Source organism: Pyrus communis, chromosome 4 (genome assembly GCF_963583255.1).
Source record: "Pyrus communis chromosome 4, drPyrComm1.1, whole genome shotgun sequence".
Taxonomy (NCBI): domain Eukaryota; kingdom Viridiplantae; phylum Streptophyta; class Magnoliopsida; order Rosales; family Rosaceae; genus Pyrus; species Pyrus communis.
Window position 1 is genome coordinate 25,732,661 of NC_084806.1, and position 17,795 is coordinate 25,750,455.

General features: G+C 37.1%; 1 pseudogene; it reads right to left on the reverse strand.

Moving 5' to 3' along the window:
* Nucleotides 1–5,902: 5,902 nt before the first annotated feature.
* Nucleotides 5,903–7,193, reverse strand: LOC137730731 (probable 2-oxoglutarate-dependent dioxygenase AOP1; annotated as a pseudogene).
* Between the last annotated feature and the right edge of the window lie 10,602 nt (nt 7,194–17,795).

A 17,795-nucleotide genomic window follows, 5' to 3' on the forward strand; every position in this document is an offset into this window, starting at 1 on the left:
AGTTACAGGTTTGGCCGGATTTGGTGGAGTTTTTCCAGCAAGATTTCGTTGGTTTTAGTGCTTAAAAGTGGTAAGGATTTGTTCCTCTAGTTGTAAGCTTCATTTTGGTACCAATTTCGTGAAATTTGGGTGAAAAACGAGTGAGATACAAAGTTTGGAAGTTTTCCCGGTTTTCCGGCGACGGCGATGGCGCCGGAGTTTGGCCGAAGAAGAGGACGGAATATTCCGTTAGTTTGGACGGAATATTTCTAACGGCGTTGACGGAATCCGTCAGAGTTAACGGAATATTCCTGACGGCGTTAACTGACGCCGTCAGTGTGCCAGGCACGTGCCTGCGCGTGGGCGGCGCGTGTGGCCGTGCCTTGGCCGGCGTGTGGGGGGGCGTGCGGTGTCAAAAAATTATTTTAAAAATATAGGGATGTTCGTGAGGTTGAGTAGATCACGTTGGTGTATTCATACACCCCATTTGAGCATTGTATGGGAAGTTATTTCGTAATGTTGGTTATGTGCTTTAAAATTAACGTTTTTATAGTTGTTTCGCATATAGATGAGACCTATTCCGAGGACGAGCGCAGTCACTCGAGGCAAGGGGGTTACGACCCTTCTACATACCGGTGAGTGGGCTTTTGGTTTTCCTTATATACCTATATACTTGTGTTTTTCCTAGAAAGTGAAATGAAGCATCTATATGTTTTATATGCCATGCATTATGTTTGCCCGTTTAATTATGCATTATTAGTTGCATATATATATATGCTTGGTGCTGCGGGCGCATAGGTAAGTGCCAGGTAAGTTATGGTTTATGTTTATGTTTAGTAGTGATTTGCGATGTATAGAGAGCTCATAACCTGCACCCCCGGTGTTAGTGCTCCCGCCCAGAGTTGGGCACAGTCCTTCACGTGATGTTCACCTCCCGCACCACACGCTCATCTTGGATCCAAGTTAGGTGCACAATCCTGTCGTACAGACCACTTTAGGTGGTTTCGACTCGTAGGTGACCGGCAATTATTCGCCCAGTCTTCACGTGATCGTAGCACTTGAGCATACTTATTTACACCCAATCCTGTCGTACGGACAACTTTAGGTGGTTCTGACTCGTGTGCAGGTGTAGTTAGTGAGTTGGAGATTTGAGCTCTAGATTTAGCCGTACAAGTCACGTTAAGTGACTCCGGCTGACAATTTACATGGTATTGATTAACATTACCTGAGTACTTGCATTTTATTTTGAGGCATTCAACATGGCACATTTCTGAGCATGTTTTCTATATATGTGTATATATTCTATTTTTCTAGGAAGTATACAGGTTTTATGGCGAGGGGTTAGAACTTTGTTTATGAAATGATTTTTGAAAAGCTTTGTTTTTGCCCATTCACGCTTTCTGTTTTGCGCCCCTCCAGGTTCTAGTTTGGATAACTCTGTTGGTGGCTCTCGAGGGTTTCACGGCATATCTGACATATTATCACTAATGTAGGACCACCTTTGGGTGTGTTTATTTAGTGTTGTTTCTCCCGGATTGCACTAAGTCTTCCGTGTTCTGAACATCGTTTTTCACACTTACGCTTGCACATGTATGTTATTTACGTAGTGTATAGCTTGGTTTTTATTTATTCATACTTTTATTGTTATTTCTTAGCTTCCACATTGTGCACATGGTTACGTCACTTCCACGTGACGGCCAGCATGCCCTGATCTCGATCGGGGTGTGTCATATAACACTTAAGAAATTTAATGGTATATATATTTAAGCCGATCCAATGGTCACCAATTTTTAATATTTAATTTAATATATATATATATATATATATAATTATAGTTTTTAGGGGTATAAAAGTGTTAAATTAATATATATATATATATATATATATATATATAATTATTAAAGTATTTTTTTAGGGTTATAAAATTATAAAATTAATATTTTGCTTATCGTGTATCGTGTTACTCACGTGTATACTCGAACCAACATGTTATCTTAACAGGTGCTTATCGGATTACCCGATAACAACCCCATTCGTTATCGTGTCAACCCGAACATCTGTTAATTTTGTGTCGTGTCGTGTTGGGTTATCGAATCGTGTCAGGAATTGCCAAGCCTAGTTCTCGCAGCCATTTTTGTGGTGTACTGTGGCGTTCCACGCCAAGAAAAATGTCATCAAGCTCTCCAATGGAGGATCATACATCATGATTTTCTATTATGCCCTTCTTTGGGTCGCCAACCTTCTCAACCTCGCCTGTTGCGCTCTTCAGGTTCGTGGGTTTTCAATTCTTAAGGGTTTTGGGTTGTGGGTTTTAGATTTTGATCATTAGTTGGTGATATTTGGGGGATTTGGTCATCTAGGTGTTTGGATTTAAGTGGGATTTAGGTTATTTTCTTTTTTCTTTTTTTTTTTTTTTTGGTGATCTGGGTCTGGTTTTTTTTTTCTTTTGAACTTAAGGTGTTAGATGCGCCTGTTGGATTGCTGCTTAGAAACCCCTTGGATGCTTTGTTGCTAAGGTGCAGCTTAATCAAAGGAAAAAGGTAAATTCAATCACTTCCGATGTATTCCTGCAAAGATGCAAAACATTTCTGATGTCCTTTTGATGTTTGCAATCATATGTTCATGTTGGTAGTTATTATTGATTTTATGAGAAGATTTGGTCTTGCATTTGTTAATTATTTCATCATATATACTTGGAATCAAAACTTTCTTGCTGGTGTAGATTATGGTGTATGTTTTTTTAGGAAAACTGATGAAAATGGTTTGAAAACTTTGAATTTTAATGATAAGGACAAAATAAAGGGTAAAGTAAATAGTACCAGGATTGACTTTTTAGTGTAAAAATGTGATTTTTCGTTAAAGTGAACAGTATCGGGAGCTTTTCGTTAAAGTTCCCCCCCCTTTTTTTTTTTTTTTTTTTCTATTGCATTGCGATGTTGTTCCTATATATGGATTTAATAGTGTTCCATGTTCATGTTTCAGTTTTGTGCCATATGCTTTTATGCATTCATTTCTGTTGGAAATGTGCCCTAAACCCAATCATATGATGATATTACAGACATTTCACATGTTAAATCGAACTAGTTTAATATAAGGGCAAAAATTATTATTTAAAGTTGTCTCATATAACTGTTATACACTTAAACAACAAGTCCAAGGAATATGTAATTAGGAAAATGTAATCTAAAGAAGTTAGATTCATAAGACCATTCTCTTTCGTATGCACATCCTAAACGTTGTTGGTCATAGGATTGTCAATTGGGCATTGACGGTCTGTTAAGATCAACACATGCTATTGGTGTGACTGACACCAAGACAAGTATGTAGGTGCTGAAAAGAGAATGAGTCTACTGAACGCGACCAACGAAGAGTTCTCATAATCAGGTCACAAGAGAACTCATAGTTGGGATAATGCAAAGTAGTCCTTTGACCTGGCATCATAGTTGTCTTATGTTAGATCCTTGATCTTTGACTGTGTTAAGGGCACTCCATCAAAGGGTGTCCACGACATAGTTAGGGTTAAGCCATTTAACCATAGAGGCAGGTGAATGCGCAACAAGGGATCTTTAACCTTCAAACCTTTGAGGGAAAATACTTTATGATATGATTAAGAATCTCTGGCGAGAGTATGAATGAGATTTAGGAAGTCATTCCTAATCACATTCAAGGTAATCATATAAGTAAGTGAATCACATTGGATAGTAGACATAAATAAACTATCAAACCAAACAATTTGGTAAGAGTATTGTATTATAGAAAGACCGTATTGCATTTTTAATCCAAACTGAATAGGTTCTCCAACCTTTTCTGATTACCTTCGGTAACCATGACATACTGCTAGGTGTCACTCATGGCTTGTGGAAGTCTTGCAGATGTATAACCGCTAAAGGGAGAATTGAAAGTAAGTTTCAATTCATAATTGATTAGTAAGAGTTTTAATCGCCCATTACCTAGCTAAAAGGAACATAATGGATCGCACACTGTGTAAGGTAACGATTGAAGGAAATAACGAAGATGGGTAAGAAAAATTAAATAGTTTAATTGTACATGACAATGATTAATTAAAAGTTAGTTAATCAAGGGTGAAAGGTTTGTTTTAGGCCTTAAGTTAGTTTCGAGTTTCGGGACACAAAGGGGTTTTGATCCATAAGGCACATAAGGTTTAAGTTGTGTGACAACTAAAACAAAATGAGCAAATTACCCTAAGTTAACTAGAATGGCCAGCCATAGAGAGAGGGAAGGAGATGGTGGACTTATTACAAATTTTCCACTCATTTGGAATGACTATAAAGCAACATTATAGCTCCATCCCTTATAAGGGTTTCTTCGAGGAAAGATGATAGAACATTTTGCTCTTTCTTTCTCTCTAAGAGGCCGGCCACTATGGTTGAAGATTACTAGTGTTTTCGTCATCCATACTCATCTTCTTCCTTCACTATCCTAGCTGTCAGAACTTAGATGTCACCAACTTTGGGGACTTTTGGAGAATCATTCAGGCATCTAAATCCAAGAATCCAAGAAGGCTACAAGATGAAGATGGCAGCCATGGAATTCAACTCAAGAAGAGGAATGAAGGCTCTCCCATGGGCGATTAGTCTTTGCTCTTGTAAAGAGGAACTCCAAAGGTATAAAGAAATCTCTCATTTCTTTAAGATTTGAGTTGAGTCTTGGTTCACCACAACTATTAGGCTTTGGATTTGGTTCAAGCTTTGTTTTAAAGTGCATACAAGCATACTTCCGCCACTTAATTGTTGAATGCATGCATTATGTTGCTTAATGAACTTAGTTTTCTAAAAATTTTCCTTCAAGTGGTATCATGAGCCTAGGTCTAGTAGTTGGTGAACCCTTTTGGGTTTTGTTGTTCATAGTCTTTGATTTGAATGTTGCAATGATTACAAACATGTTCTTGCTTCTTTGAATGCAAAATTTTGTTTAAAAATTTGTCATCTCAAATGTTGTAGATGTAGTTCATATGAGCATGAATTTTGGAGTTAAAATTTGGTGCCTTTTGTTTTGGGAAATTTGGCCAAATTCATGCGTAGATTTTTTGGGTTCTTGTTTGTCTTGTGAAAAGAGTTTTAAAGTGACATTAGGAACCCAGTAAGTACCCTAGTATATTAATATGTTATTTACCTTAAGTTTGAGAGGTCTTCGGGTGTTTTAGGTGAAAAATTTTCATGGAGCTTTTATGGGTTTTCAGGGATGTTCTTCAATGTTCTTGTTTTGTTCTTCTTGTTCATAACAAAAACATAAAGTTTGGGTGTTTGATTCAAAAATTGTTTTGAATTTGTGTTTGAAATTTGTTTGTTGAAGTTGATATGAATTGATTGGTACTTTTCACTATTCACTCATCGCCTTACCTTTCACTCGACACCATACCAATCGCTTTTCATTTTTGAAATGTGCTCACCCTCTCTTACCTCACCTTTCACTCAACACCATACCAATTACTTTTCATTTTTGAAATGTGCTCAACTTCTCTTACATACACACCAAATCCGGCCACCCCTATAATGGGCGTACTTTTAGAGTTTTTATGCAATTACATAAAATTTTGATACTTTTGTGTATTACGCTTTGACCTGAAAATTTACGTTTTTACGTAAAAGCCTAAAATTACTAAAGGACAATGTGGCTTAAAAAATGTAGTCTTCCTCACATGAATAATAAACATATACTAAACAAATACGAAGCAATGCCACGAGGTGGATGAAATAAGCATGTACTAAACAAACACTCTCATTACTCTAGAACTGTATCCAACAAGCAATTGACATTAAATAAGAAGCGATAACATGATGTCCACCACATAAACATATACTAAACAAACACACAGAGAAAATAGAATAGTAAAATACACGTCGCATATTAATTAAGTAAAACAATAAGAGAGGGATTGACTTGGAGTCTCGGACCCGACAGATCAAACACCACAATATGTCTTGATGGAAAAGTTAGGTCCAAGTGTGCGGTAATTCTTCATGAAATATTGAACATACTCTAACAGATGCAATGGCTTATACTTTAGGGGGTGGTCCTTGTCTACAAGCTCATAGGGTACGCATGTTTCCCCTTCCTTGTATGAAAATAGAGCTAACGAGTATCTTACATCATTCTCCCTCAAAGTGACTCGATGTTTACAAGTATGAATTCCGTCGTCGCTCCAAACCTAGGTCAACCAAAACCAGAAACACACCCACTAAGATTTAGCACATGTTGCAATATAAATTATACAATGATATCAATCGTAAGTTTTGTTTTGTTTTTTTTTTTTTTTTTTTTTGACGAATATCAATCATTAGTTGAGCATGTGCCTGTACCAATAGACCAAATGATCATAGGCTTTGTTATTCAATTTTAAACTTTAGTTTATTACCAGACTCGTGACATACATATCACATAATTTTGTGGCATACCTTAAATCCATCACCAGCCATATAGATGAAGGATGAAGGCACAGGATCAAAAGAAATCCACTCATCGTCCCTTGACTTTATTTCCAGACCTTTGACATGATTTTGATAGAGTACGGTGCTAAAGTCCTTGTCTGTATGGCCGTGGATACCCACATCCATTCCAGTTTTCTCAGGATCATTGTATTTACTAAATTTGTGGAGGTAAACAACTGATCGAATGTGATCATCATGGTACTTCTCTACGCCATAGTTTTCAAACACCATTCTTGTCACAGCATGATCTAGTTTTTCCATCACTTTTACATACAAATCAGCGCCTTGACTGCCCAACAAAGAACAAATTATAACAGTGTAAACGAGTAAAAATTAGAAAGGAAAAAGTAGCATTTTGACGATCTACTTGGGATGTTTATGATGGATTTCAGTTGAGATTTTATACCGAAATTGATCGTTTCCATTGGGCCAAAAGTGATGCGTAAACTTTTTAGTTTCTTCAGGGTTTGTAGCACAACCAATCGTGATTCATTCAGTAGCGGCGCTATAAGGTATGTAGCCAATGGGGAAAGGCTTTTCATAAGTAATTTGCTGCTTGGTTTTGGTTGGGAAATCAAACAACTCATCCAACGTACCAAAGAAGGCACTGCGAATCTCAGAAGGAATTATGTCGGCTAGTTTTGCCACGAAACAGCCAAGCTCTTCAAGTGCATGACAAATGTCTTTGCGTATTGAGAGCCAAGAACTGGTCCCTGACTTGAAGCAGTCTTTATCGGAGAAATCTACCACTGTAAGTTTGGCCATTGTGTGAATAGGTTTTGAGGGCTCTATGGTTAAGCTCCAGAGATGCATATACCTAGCCAACAAAAATGATACTTATGGAACAGCAGGTAATGTATTTTCCTTCACTGTCATATTTCTTTAATGTCTATCTGAAGTGGGCGGGTTGTTCTTCATATTTATCATATTAATCTGCTCTCCAACTTGTTAAAAAGAAATGGATTCATGACAAGCAGTGAAATTGACTTTTGTCCTCTATTATTTTTTTTGCATTAGTCATTCGATTTCTTTTATAGGTAAATGTGGTAATGAAAGAACAGGTGAAGCAGATAAGAAATAATTAAATATAATAATTTCTCGTAACTTAGAGATTTAGTGATTTACGTCCTAATTTTTGTACTTTCCGTTATGTTATAAGCAAGAAGTAGAGTTGAATTGTTGCAATTTAGTGATATACGTCTGTACCAGTCACATTTGTTGTGGAACATGTAAACATTCATTGTTTATCAACATCATCAACCAAACCATAAACTACATCAACACAAAATTATCACTCAGTAAAAGTATTCCATTTAAGTGTACAAGACAATAAGCTTACTTGCAGGATTCGCCATGAAAACTAGCAGCAAGGTTCTTCCCTTCTCTTAGATTCGTAATAGTTCTCACTTTCAGTAGGACTAGTGCTATATGAACATGGTAATCTGAGAAGAGGGACCAAGCTATATTTATTGTCTAAAATGATAACTGCCCCTCCTATCGTGGCAAAAGTTACATGTCAGTTTTTAGAGTTTGAAACCAACTCTAATTCAAAAGTTTGAGTTCTATTGTTTCCCTCCTCTGTAATTTATCATAATTAAATTACTACAAGTCCAATAGTAATATAAGTCCATTTGTTTTCTTGACATACTCTAAACTATGGTTTTATTATTACTCACATCATGGAAAAAACCTAACGTTCTCCCACATGAGTATAATTAAACCATACACAACATATATATTCAAGCAAACGAAGGTGATCACTGACTTTTATTAATCATAATGACTTTTACAATCATCCACAATAACTCATCAGTTGAACTCAAGAAAACTTCATATATAATACATCATATGAGTACTCCAGAATTACAAACTGATCAAATCAAGTGAAAGCATCGCAAAATTGGAGAGCTTCAGTAGAGAGCTAAATGGTACCAGTATTGCTCCCACATTCGATTGGTCCTCTTGATACCTTTATGTATCCTTCATTATTTCTGCATTACGTAACATTCCATGAAGCACATGAAATAACCAAAAATGCAGATTGCATATAAGAAATGCTGTCTGAAGCTATACCAAACAACATAGCTTTATAAACATCAAATCATCAATATAAGTAAAGTTATCATACCTTACTCCCACATTCAAACATTATCAAGACATCCGTGCAAACCCATATTAGTTACATGTCGTTGGAAAGCTGTCACATGTAAGGCCTTTGTCAATGGGTCTGCAATCATGTTGAAAGTCCCAATATGTTCTATCTCAATTACTTTCTCACTGACCTTGTCTTGTACTTTCAAATATTTGATGTCCATGAGCCTTGATGCCTCTGATCTTCTATTGTTTTTAGCAAAGAAAATAGCTGCAACATTGTCACAATAGATCTTCAAAGGCTTTTCAATGATCCTTACAACCTCCATTTCACAAATAAAGTTTCTTAGCCAATTACTTTGCTTCATTGCCTCGAAACAACCAATGTATTCCGATTCCATTGTTGACACAACCCTTGTAGTTTGCTTCTTACTCCTCCATGAGACTGCTCTTCCACACATCATAAAAATATATCCACTTGTTGACATCCTATCATCCATACAACCACCTAAGTCGGCATCAGTGTAGCATACCACTTCCAAATTTTCTACTCCATGAAACCCCAAAACATAATCTCAGGTCTTCTTCAAGTACCTTAGAACTTTCTTTCCTGCATTCTTGTGTGCCACACTTGGATTCGATTGAAATCTCCCTAAGACACTCAATGCAAAAGCCAAGTCTGGTCTAGTGCATACTTGTGCATACATCATACTTCCCACTAATGAAGCATAAGGCTTACTTTTCATGTCTTCAATCTCAAGGTTTGTAACTAGACACTAAGCCAAGGAAAGTTTATCTCCTTTGCCCATAAGTACATCACCATTGCTGCAATTTGCCATGTTGAATCTCTTAAGAACTTTGTCAATGTAGTTCTTTTGAGAAAGACCAATGGTTCTCCTTGACCTATTCCTCATAATTTCAATGCCCAAAACAAAGTGTGCTTCACCCAAATCCTTCATGTCAAAACAGTTGAATAACATACTTTTGGTTTCATTAAGCAATTGAACACTTGAACTAGCCAAAAGTATGTCATCAACATATAAAACCATGAAAATGAAATCTGATCTCATCAACTTCATATATATACAATTGTCAATTTTATTTTCTACAAAGCCAAGTGAAGTCACTACTTGATCAAATTTCTTGTACCATTATCTAGAGGCTTGCTTAAGTCCATAGATCGACTTATTGAGCTTGCATACATAACTCTCCTTCCCCCTTTCAACGAATCCCTGTAGCTGTTTCATATAAATGGTTTCATCAAGATTGCCATTCAAAAAAGCAGATTTGACGTCCATTTGATGCAACTCAAGGTCAAAGTGAGCTGTGAGAGCCATGATAACTCTAAAGGAATCCTTGGTGGAAACAGGTGAAAATGTTTCTGTGTAGTCCGGTCCCTTTTTTTGTGTAAAACCTTTAGCCACCAACCTAGCCTTATGTCTTTCAATATTCCCATTGCTGTCTCTTTTGGTCTTAAACACCCATTTGTTCCCGATTGGCTTTATATCATTTCTTCATTCAACCAAGCTCCAGACACAATTTTCTTTCATGGAATTCAACTCATCTTGCATGGCAACATGCCATAAGGAGGCTTGTGGACTTTCTATGGCTGCATTATACGTGGTGGGATCATCAACATCACCAAAATCATACTCTACCTCGCTCAAATAGGTCATGTAATCATTTGATAATGTTGACTTTCTGGTTCTTTGTGATTTCCTAAGAGGAACAGCTGCCTTCATCAGTGTTATTGGATTAGATGATTCTGCATGTCCACTTGATATTGGTGGTGTTGCTGCGTGTTGACTTGAAATTGCTTGAGGGAACAACATTTCGTCAATGTTGTGAACGACATCTTGATGCTCATGCATTGGAGTAAGTTGCCCACGGACCTGTGAAAGTGCACTATTTGATGGAATAGTTGTTGGCAAGGTTAGAACACTCATACCTTTTGTAGACGATTGATTATTCTCTTCCATTTGTTCAAACACATAACTATTCCTTGAATGTGAGTACAAAGCTCCACTATCTTCAATGAACTTGGCATTGTTGCTTTCTGCCAAAAGAGTGTGTGCATTAGGGCAATAAAAATGATAGCCCTTAGATTTCTCAGGATACCCTATAAAGTAACAACTTGTAGTCCTCATATCCAATTTCTTCTCATGGGGATTGTATAAACGAGCTTCACATCGACAACCCCAGGTATGGGAATGTGAAAAACTGGGCTTCCATCCTGTCCAAAGTTCAAAAGGAGTTGAACAAACAACTTTACTTGGTACACGGTTTAGTATGTAATTAGCTATTCTTATAGCCTCTCCCCAAAGAAACTCAGGGAGTTGTGAATGGGAAAACATATTCCTAACCATCTCCTTTAGGGTTCGATTTCTACGTTCTGCAACTCCATTTTGGGAGGGTGTGCCAGGTGTAGTATACTGAGCAACTATGCCTTCTTGTTGCAAATACATGGCAAAGGGTCCCTTTTGTTGGCCAGCTTCTGTAAACCTACCAAAATATTCTCCTCCACGGTCTGATCTTACAACCTTAATTTGTTTTTCCAATTGCTTTTCCACTTTAAGTTTAAAGATTTTAAAACAATTCAAAACCTGTGTTTTTTCAGAAATCAAATAAAGATATGTATACCGAGAGAAATCATCTATAAAGAGCACAAAATAATAGTTGCCATAAATCGTTCTAGTTGGAAATGGACCACAAACGTCAGTATGAATAATTTCTAAAAGATCACTGCTTCTCTTCGAATTTGACTTGTTATTTGATGAAGTGGTTTTACCCTTATAACAGTCAATACAATTTTCTAAGTCGTGAAAACTTAGATTTGGCAATGAACCTAATTTCACCAATCTCATCATTCTCTCCTTAGATATATGCCCAAGTCTCCTATGCCATAACATAGAAGAATTATCATTAGTGAGCATTCTCTTTGGGGCTGAATGACTAACATTATGACATTCATGAAAATAGGTACACTGGATTTGCCAAAGATCAGAATTAAGATAAGCATAACCCAACAAATTATCCAACTGATCCTTTAAATAAAAGCGAATACTTAAGTCATCACCAACATATGAAAAACCATCTTGTACAAACTTAGTAGCTGACAAAAAATTCCTTCTCATTGAAGGTACATAAAGGATATTATTTAACACCAAAACATAACCTGAAGAGAGTTTTAACATAACTTGACCAACAGACTCAACATTGACACGACTTCCATTTCCAACATAAACACTGTAATGCTCCTTATTTTGGCTCTCCTGGCTTTGAAATCCCTTTCTTAATGAGCCATGCTTTGAATTCTGCACAATCCTTCCTTAAGTGCTCGAAAGAATTGCAATGATGACACCTTTTGAAGTGGGGTTTATTTATCTTAAGACCAGAACTCGTGGAAGGAGTATAACCTTTATTAGGTCCTGCAGAAGTTGAACCATGTTTCTTGACCCTTGTGCAGCATTTGGTTTGGAACCTGTGTAATTTGACTTCCCTTTGTCAAACTTAGAAGTTCCAGTGGCTTTATTCTTTCCTTTTCCAGCATGAATCAGATTGACGCTGTCAATTTTTGACTTCTTCATTCTCTCTTCTTCTTGGCAGCAGATGGAAATCAGTTCATTGATATTCCATGTTTACTTTTGAGTATTATAGCTCACCTTAATTTGCTCATAATCATTTAGCAGTGAGAATAAAGCCAAATGAACAAGGAATTGGTCAGTTATGGCAATGTCCATTGCATTCAGTTTGTTAGAGAGGTTGACAAGTTTGAGCAAATGCTCTCTAACACTCCCAACGCCATCATGCTTAGCATTGATTAACTCTGAAAGATAAACACCAGTCTCAGCCTTATCAGACCTTTTAAACTTTTCCTCAATCTTGGCCATGTACAACTTGGCCAAGTCACACTTTGGAATACCACCCCGAATATGCTCCTCCATTGCATTTTGCATGATTAACAGTGACATTTGATTAGCCCTTTCCCATTTGGCAAATGTCTCCTTTTCTGCAGCAGTACTGTCTTCAGTCAAGGTTGTTGGTTGAGGCTGGGAGAAAGCAACGCTGAATTCAAGCATCCCCAGATGCATTTCAATTTGTTGCTTCCAAGTCTTAAAGTTATTGCCGTTAAGTTTCTCAATGTTCATCAAGTTGAGCATATTGAAACCTGCAATTTTTTATAGAAATTTGATTCGAAATTCATGAGTTTTGTGACAAAGAAAAGAAACTTAATATTCTTTGTCATCCAACAACTATAGAACCAGTCACACTTTTTGAGCAAGAAACTGTCTATATATATACAAAAGATGAATTTCCAATCATGCACAGCAAAACATAAACACTGAAAGTTATGTAAATACAATGCCTTTGGGCAAGTAGGGTTACAGACATTGCAAGTTCCATGTTTCACTGTACAATAATTCATAGCTAGTCCCAGTAGATTATTTCTTTGGAAAGTTCTCTACTTGATAAGGCATACAAATTATAACCATTTTACTACATTGAAACTGTAAAACCTTAATAGTATGCAGATCACTTTGGTGACTCATTCATGTCGTTTTGCAGATTCATCAACTGATAGTATAAATATTTATATATTGCCCTCAAATGAACAATTTCAATTTGTTCTCATTTGATTGGAACTCAAGCAACCAATTGAGAAAAAATTATAATGACACAGAATGCTCATTGTAGCAGTTAATTCATCAGATTGCAGTAATATTGGTTACAGTATAAAACACAAGGAAAGATTTAATAATCTTGCAGCGGATCATGAATTAAATTGAAATATATCATTGTCAGTGTGAGTTTATGGTTCAGATTGACCTGCTCTGATACCACATGTAAACATTCATTGTTTATCAACATCATCAACCATACATCAACACAAAATTATCACTCAGTAAAAGTATTCCATTTAAGTGTACAAGACAATAAGCTTACTTGCAGGATTCGCCATGAAAACTAGCAGCAAGGTTCTTCCCTTCTCTTAGATTCGTAATAGTTCTCACTTTCAGTAGGACTAGTGCTATATGAACATGGTAATCTGAGAAGAGGGACCAAGCTATATTTATTGTCTAAAATGATAACTGCCCCTCCTATCGTGGCAGAAGTTACATGTCAGTTTTTAGAGTTTGAAACCAACTCTAATTCAAAAGTTTGAGTTCTATTGTTTCCCTCCTCTGTAATTTATCATAATTAAATTACTACAAGTCCAATATTAATATAAATCCATTTGTTTTCTTGACATACTCTAAACTATGGTTTTATTATTACTCACATCATGGAAAAAACCTAACAGGACAGAGTTTACATCATTGCAAATTCTTTAGTGAAACCTGACAAAATAGGCCTGTTTTGGGTTTACGTAGGATCGTAAGAGAGAATCTTTGCAGCTTGGTTTCGGTTGGGAAATCAGACAATTCATCCAACGTACCAAACAAGAGACTGCGAATCTCAGAAGGAATTATGTCGGGTAGTTTTGCCACGAAACAGCCAAGCTCTTCAAGTACATGACACTTGTCTTTGCGTATTGAGAACCAAGAACTGGTCCCTGGCTTGAAGCGGTCTTTATTGGAGAAATCTACTACTGTAAGTTTGGCCATTGTTTGAAGAGGTTTTGAGGGCACTATGGTTAAGCTCCAGAGATGCATACCTAGCCAACAAAAATGATGCTTATCGAACAGCAGGTTATGTATTTTCCTTCACTGCCATATTTCTTGTTATTTATCATAATAATCTGCTCTCCAACTTGTTAAAAAGAAATGGATTCATGACAAGCAGTGAAAGTGACTTTTGTCCTCTATTATTTTTTTTGCATTAATCATTCGATTTCTTTTATAGGTAAATGTGGTAATGAAAGAACAGGTGAAGCAGACAAGAAATAGTTAAATATAATAATTTCTCGATTCTTAGAGATTTAGTGATATGAGTCTCAAATCTTGTAATTTCCTTTATATTATAACGAGATGTAAAGTTGAATTGTTGTAATTTAGTGATACACGTCTCTACCAGTCACATTCGTTGTGGGATAGAGTTTACTTCATGTCTCAAGACCAAATAGTTGTGGAAGTACCACAAGCCGAGCTTAAATCTATGCATAAAGTACTAAATGAAAAATATGCCAATTTACGATCATGTTATGTCAACAAAATAATAGTTTATTAGATGCTTAAGTCCAAGAAAATCACGCATATCTACCATGCCAAGCCATATTGTGATATTAATACATTAATATTATAATATGAGTCACGCCAAGTATGCGACACACTTAAATGATCTCAATCCACGTAATAGGACTTGCTGAGTGGTTCGTGGTGTGGATGGTTACAGAAGTTCACTAGGCATGTGTGAAATTAGAATTGTGGAAGACTTTTGGGTTTCTTGGGAGAACTAAAAGTTAGAGCTCATGATTTTGGCTTCAGTAGGAAGGCTTGAGAGAGAATAGCTTTCTCCTTACCCTTTCACTTACAAACCAACAAGAATACTTTGGAATCGACCAAAACCCAAAGTTGAGCTAACCAAATAAGAACAAATCACATGTTTACCTAGAGTCGCGCGCGCCTTTTGTTGTGCAAAAAAGAATCTTTCCTTTCCAAGTTCACAAAGGAAAAAGAGGAGAGAAAGCAGAAATAGGCATTACCAAAGATATAGTCGTGCTGTGGGACTTGGTCCAGGAAAGGAGAAACTTTGGGCAGTGTGCTCAAACAATCTTTACGGGGCTCCTAGCCTCTGTAGCGTTATACTAAAAGGGAAACATGAAGTTGTAGTCATGGAAAGATGAAAGGAAGACTTAACTAAATTGGAAAAGGAGAAAAGACCAAGAGATTCCTTAGCTGGAGCCTGGAAAACTTCCTGCTTCTATATACACAAGCCATTAGTATGCTATAAAAGAGGAGGGGCACAACCACGTAGGGGAAGAAGAATGACAAGTGCAAGAATGCACCATGCAGAGCAAGCTTTCTCTAAGTGTAAGAAACCCTAGTTCTTTAAGGATAAGTTTAATGTGGGATCATGATTTTCTAGGGCAAAAGTAAGGCTGATCCAAATATAAATAACTCAGAAGTCCGATCATGGACTCACCAGCTCCAGGCGGAGCTAGATCAAAAGAAGCAGAGATGCCATCATCATCCTGTTCTGGGGCAAAAGGCAAAGTCCTAGCGACACTGCTGGATGACCATGCTTGTTCCGTAGTATGTGCAATCTGATCCAGATATGGACACAATCTGATCCTTTAAGTCTTAGAGTTCATACAATCTAAGGATTGACGTGCCTCACAAGTAATCATAACTCTTAATAGGATGTACTATTTACTTCTGGATATCTTCTGGGATTCTGCCTGCTTAGAACGAGGATTCAATCCTAAAAAGGTCTTTCTCCCCATGGTATAAATACATTGCATCTAGGGTTCATATTTGGTAATGTAATCTAAACACTTGAATTATTTTCCCTGCTGCTTGAGTTTAAAATTGTTCTTTAACTTGATTATCGAAGAGCCTTTGGCTGGCACACTTATTGTTTTGCAAGTAGTCAGGTTTGAAGCACTTCCTCCATACACAATGGTGCGCGAATTTGATTCTAACAATTGGTACTTTCATTGAGAGTGAACTCTTATTCCTTTCAACTAGATCACTCAACCTTATGGAAACTTTACTCAGACAGTCATCTTATGGTCAGGTCATAGACCTGAATTTTGATAACGCCTTTTTCATGAATCAAGTCTGGGATGACACGTTGAAGATACGTGCATCAATGAAAGATCTCTGGAAGAATTTGTTATCCAGGAAATAGGCAAGACTCTCCAAGCTAGACGAGAGGATGAAAAACATTGAAGACGCTTTCGCCCATTTCAAAAATTCGGCCAACCAAGTAACCTCAAAGATGATCAGTCAAGGTCCAAACATACTGACTCGAGAACTCATCCCAAAACCACCCCATGGAAAGCCACAGAGAACACAAGGTTTACATTTGGCCCGATATTCTGGAAGGAGGTCGGCTCCCCGAGTCAACCGTATAAGAGGAAAGCAAGAACGCTTCCACAAAGCATAGAAGGGGAAGAAGGCAGCGCGTGAAAGAGACCAACCAAAGATTCCCGTGATCTTTATCATGACACCAAAAACTGCCCACCTTCCCCTAGACGACACTCTCATCATCAAGTTGTAAATCTCTGATGCCATGGTAGGCCGACTTTTGATAGATAATGTATCAGAAGGCAACATCTTTTCACAGGCTTGACTAAGAGGATAAGCATCCTCGGGAAAGTCAACTTTTAAAAGGGTTATTATCCAAGCCTTTGATGGAACTCTGCTCTACATTATGGGTACAATACAACTTATCTTACAAGCAAAATCGTCTGAAAATTTAATGACTTTCCATGTTATGAATTGCCTATCTCTTTACAATGCCATCCTTGATCGAGAATGGTTACATGGCATAAATAAGATTCCCTTGGGTGATAATCTCTTGCCCCGCTATCCATCCATGAGGGCAAACAGTAGAAGATCGAACCCTGAGGGAACTGAAGAACTGATGTTGGAAGGAAGAGCCCCTACTAGCAAGAGGTGAGCCCATAACAGAGCTCACTAAGTGGTCTATGTAAAGCACCATCCGAACTACATGCTGCTTGATTCCCTTCCTTGGATATGTAAGATGTCCATTCTAGACTTAATAGCATCCTGTCTACATGAGGATAAGTTCTTGGAAAAGTTATCACCCAACGACTTACCATAGGCTTATCGTCAAAAGTGATCCCTTATGTAATTCTTGCATTATATCATTTTTCTTTAGAATTACACTAGTGATTTGATTATCTTTCCCGAATATATGTAGGCAATCATTTCTAGATTCAATCACACCCTTGTTAATTAATCCTATTTTTCCATGAATAAAGAAATTTTACCCTTCTTGATTTCAATTTACGTTCTTTCTTTTCTTTCCGGTGATGCAGGGAATAACTTACTCGAAACGTAAAACTTTGAAGACTTCACACGAATACAACTCTAAAATTCAATGTAACATTGTCAGAGGAATCTCTTTTAGCCCATTCTATGTTGAACGGTTAGCAGCTTGGGAGACTATGAACCGTAATAAGTGTGGTAACGATTAGCAGGCTATGAGCATGGGCACATGACGTTCTGACTCGAAAGTTCAATACACCATCAGACCTCAAGAAAGTTTATGCAACTAACAAAGTTGTGGGTTATAACATTCAAAAGTTTATGCAACTAACAAAGTTGTGGGTTATAACATTCAATTCCAGGCTCTAAGCCATTTAAG